Genomic DNA, 5339 nt, shown 5'->3' with positions numbered 1-5339 from the left:
GGTGGTTCCAAACCACCAAATCAATGCAAAGATGTCATGCTATACATGTACATACTTAAGGCCAACAAGCCGAAATGTAAAGGGGCTATATGATGCATGCCAAATCCGACCCATACAACCTAGGACAGACCTAGAACATGGCAAAATATGCACATAATCTTCACAAGACTAAGCCTAAAACATGCTCCAACAAAGGCTAACAACCTAAGGCATATTAAGGCATAAAGAAGGCATTACATGGCAACTATGCTATGCATGCATGAAGTACCAAAACCAAGTAAAAACAGAGGCATAACATGACATATTAAGCCTAAAAAAGCAACCAAGTCATGGTCAATACACACTCTAGCATAGGCTCCCTTTAGAGGCCAAAACATGCCCTTTTCAAGGACAACAAGGAGAGGGGGTGGCCCTCTCCTTCTAGAGACTTCAAGGCACCATCTCCACCACTGAAATCCCTCAAGATTTCAGTGGTGAAGAGGCCCAAACACCAAAGTCCCGAAACTAGCACAAAATGGCTCAAAATAAGGCCTTTCAAGGCCTAAGAGGGGTCAAACACCCCCAAACCAAAAAAGCACTCTTCATAAACAATAAAGAGGGCCTAAGAATAGAACTTTTTTGTGTTATACAATAAGCACGAAAATAGCTCTAAGATAGGTAGAAAATCAATGCAAAAATGGGGAAAAAAAGGACTAGATTCTCACCCTTGAAGACCCCTTCACAAATGATGCTCCAATGACCCTCCTTGGCTTGAATCCAACACCAAAACTTCAAAATCAGTCCCTTAGAACCTCAGTAGCTAGAGGAAGGTGAAATACTAGGTGTTTGTGTGCAATAGTATGGACTAAACACCATTTTACACACACAAGAGGGGAAAAAGAGAGAGATAGGATGTGTATGTAACTCAAACCCTAAAACCAGAGCTTGGTCTGTGTTTTTCTCTCCCTAAAATGTCTAAACTCTCTAACCCTTGCAACAGGAGAGAGACCTCCTCTATATAGAAGTTTCTTGTCTTGTAAAGCTTACAAGACAAGCTTCATAAGAGGGAGATCCCTCCATACACGTGTATGGAGGGGAGCAAAAGCAAGACAGCTGTCTAAAAATATCTGCAAAAGCAGATGCACAGCAATCGGCCGGCCAAAAATGCCATTTTGGCAAAAAGGAGTGCCGGCCGGCAACAAAAAGTGCTGACCGGCAACAAATAGTGCCGGCCGGTAATAAACATTGCCGGTGGAAGCAAAAACCAGCCGGTGGCCTCTAGCCACTGCCGGTGATGGGTAGGGATGGTCTACAAGCCCTACCCTGCCTCTCCATGGCAAAACACAAGTGTTTGGTGTGAAACCAGACACTAAACGGTCGAGTTCGGGGATCCTGAGGCAAGGCGCGCGAGCCAAGACCTCCGGGAACTCCAAACGAACACAAACATGGATAATCACCGAGTGTTCAAACGGTGACGTCCAAGTCTTGAGGACGGTCAAAAATGGGGTGTCTACAGTTGCCCCTCTTTGACAGAACTCGAAAGTCATAACAATGACGGGAGTGAATGTCAAAGCCCAGAGACGACCCATTTTTGACAAGGCCGAAGACTCAGACAAACATGCAAGACAAATAAGATATGCGCCCGAAGGCAGGGGCAAAATGCAAGACAATGCACCAAGCCGAGCATAACTTATGATCATGCAAAGAAAGCTGTAACGAAGCACACATGCGACAGTTTTAAGCTAGCATACACCGAACTACACTACAATGCAGAAAGGATGTAAGAGAATTATGCAATTCTCAATACGTCTCACTCGGGAGATACAATACCTGTGCAGCTCGTCTGGTTGCACCAGCCTCAAATGAACCGTACATACAATATCGTGCCTGAAAAGAAAACAAACTTAACAGGTACAATATTGTTAGCAACATGCATGTCAATGCAAGAATGGATGCAAAATGATATGCAATATATACAAAACAATGTATAAATAATGCAAATGAAGATGCAATGCGATTGAAACAATGCAAACTAAATGCAAAGCAATTGAATCACGATCCAATCACGAGTGGTTCGAAACCACACCTATGTCAAATAGATTGATGGAGGTAACAAGTCTGTCTACCACAGAACGGTCAACTGAACTGTGAGCATTGTAGACAGACACAAGAACAAGTATTGGGTGGAATGACATAAGTGGGGAAACAACCCGCTGGAGAAAGGAGAATGATCCTAATGCCGGATGCAAAAATTACACTACAATGTAATGGACATGAATATGGCACGCAGGCCAAACCAAATCTTGCCTAGGTAGGGCATGTACGCATACAAGCCACGTCTAACATAGAACGGTCTACTGAACTATGTTTTGACACGAGAAGTATGGGCACATACCAGACCAAGCTCAACATGGAAAGGCGCAAGTCATAGATGGAGGTGATGCAATGAATGCATGCAATCTACAATGCAATGGATATGGCACGCGGGCCAAACCAAATCTTGCCTAGGAAAGGCATGTACACATACAAGCCATGTCTAACACAGAAAAGGTGCCGCAACCCTCAAACCAACATACCAGCGTGGAATAGGCGCGTACACATGCAAAACTGTGCTTTAACGTGAAAAGTAAGGGCACATACCAGACCAAGCTCAACATGGAAAGGCGCAAGCCATAGGTGGAAGGCGTGATGCAATGAATGCATGCAAGCTACAATGCAATGGATATGGCACGCGGGCCAAACCAAATCTTTCCTAGGAAAAGCATGTACACATACAAGCCATGTCTAACACAGAAAAGGTGCCGCAACCCTCAAACCAACATACCAGCGTGGAATAGGCGCGTACACATGCAGAACTGTGCTTTAACGTGAAAAGTAAGGGCACATACCAGACCAAGATCAACATGGAAAGGTGCAAGCCATAGATGGAAGGCGTGATGCAATGAATGCATGCAATCTACGATGCAATGGATATTTACAAAATGCACGACAATGCAGTATGATGCAATCTACTGGGAAAAATGCAATGGATGCATGTAAGCTACAATGCAAATACATGACAATGCACTATGATGCAACGACTATGTTTGCAGCTTTCCCTATCTTACCAACAGGGCGATATACTAGGTTGGTTCAGTATCCAGAACTGAGGAGTAGACACGCCGCCTCAATCTATGGGGCTTCCATACAGATTTCAAGCCGAGGGTACACCCCTGGGTATTTAAACCAGACTTTAGTCTCGGAAATCCCGAACCTTTGCGTTCTTGGCATAAGCCGTTCGAACTCTAGTTTCCACCGTCCCAGTTGGTCTTCTAGGAACTCATCGCAAACATAGGCAGGTGGCTTTACCAGACCACCGAAAGTCGTTCGGGCATGACAAACACCAAAGGAATTGCACTTTCAGAGGATTTAGGGTCTCCTGGACCGGGGATACCTGCGCGGTTCGTCTGGTCGCTCCAGCCTCAAATGAACCGTACATACAATATCGTGCCTGAAAAGAAAACAAACTTAACAGGTACAATGTTGTTAGCAATATGCATGACAATGCAAATGAATTGCACACCTCAATGTGCCGAAGGTTTTGCACCTCCCAAGGATTTAAGGTCTCCCAGACCATGCGTGTTTAAGGTCTCGCCAGACCGTGCGTGTTTAAGGTCTCGCTAGACCGGGCGTGTTTAAGGTCTCGCCAGACCGTGCGTGTTTAAGGTCTCGCCAGACCGTGCAACATGCAGAACGATGCAATGTAGGGGCACGCATGCCGTATGGAGTGTAAATTGATGTAAGTGTGACACGCATGCCACACGAAATGCAAAATGAAACAAATGAGACACGTATGCCTCATAAGGTGCAAAAATGATACAAGTGTGACACGCATGCCACACGGAATGCAAAACGAAACAAATGAGACACGTATGCCTCATAAGGTGCAAAAATGATGCAAGTGTGACACGTATGCCACACGAAGTGCAAAATGAAACAAATGAGACACGTATGCCTCATAAGGTGCAAAAATGATGCAAGTGTGACACGCATGCCACACGGAATGCAACATTTTGAAAATTGGACTTATACGCTACGCGAAGCCGGTTCGTATTCAAAACAATGCAATGTACTAACAAGTACGAGTAAGGCGCGCAAAATAGCGCGATACGTTAGACAACGCGAGTGCACAAGACAATGCGATTGCGATGCGCAAAACAGCGCGAATGAAATGCAATGCACAAAACAGTGTGATGCGCTAAACAGCGCGATTGAAATGCAATGCACAAAACAGTGCGATCGATTGAAATGCACAAAACAGTGTGATGCACTAAACAGCGCGAACAATAAATTGCACAAAACAGTGCGATGCGCAAAACAGCGCGAACAATAAACTGCACAAAACAGTGCGATGCGCAAAACAACGCGAACAATTTTCAAATGTACAAAACAGTGCGATCGATTGAAATGCACAAAACAGTGCAATGCGCTAAACAACGCGATTGAAATACAATGCACAAAACAGTGCGATTGATTGAAATGCACAAAACAGTGCGATCGATTGAAATGCACAAAACAGTGCAATGCACTAAACAGGGCGATTGAAATACAATGCACAAAATAGTGCGATTGATTGCATGCTCTATGTAAATGACGACACGCATGCCAATGAAAATGTGACACGCATGCCGATGAAAATAAGGCACGCGTGCCGATGCGAATGGGGCACGCATGCCGATGCAAAATAATACAAATGAAATAAATGAGACACGCGTGCCTCATAAGATGCAAAATGATGCAAGTGTAGTACGCATGCCACACGAAATGTAAGACGATGCTAAGTGTGACACGCATGCCACACGGAATGTAAAAGGACTAAAATGCGTAACAACGCACGTGTTTCGGAATGCATGACAATGCATGGAATGAAAATGCAATGACAATGCATGAGAAATATGCATGACAATGCAAGGGGTGCGTGTTACAACGCATGTAGTGGGTGCATGACAATGCAACTGTGAGGCGCATGACAGCGCGATGTAATGCACCGAAGTAGTGTGATGAACGCGTGCAACACACATGGGGCAACTTTTGAATTTAAAAGGATACAAAAAGGATACACCTTGCACGAATTCAAGTGCGACGCACAGGAGACACGACCTGCGGTCAAAACGGAGGCCGATTGAGCGGCGGAGATGCACTTTCTTGCGCTTTCTTGAGCTATGAAGACCACAAACTACTCATATGGCCTAAACAAGGCTGTGGGAACCCCACCGACCGGGAGAGGAGGCCACCGGCTGTCCACCGGCTTCAAAATAAATCCATCGGCACAAAATAATGCCGGCCGGCACAAAATATTGCCGACCGGCAGAAAGCGGCTG

The sequence above is a fragment of the Camellia sinensis genome, chromosome 9 (assembly GCF_055761805.1).
Source record: "Camellia sinensis isolate YWXY chromosome 9, ASM5576180v1, whole genome shotgun sequence".
Classification (NCBI taxonomy): Eukaryota; Viridiplantae; Streptophyta; class Magnoliopsida; order Ericales; family Theaceae; genus Camellia; species Camellia sinensis.
Note: the sequence above shows the minus strand (reverse complement) of the source record.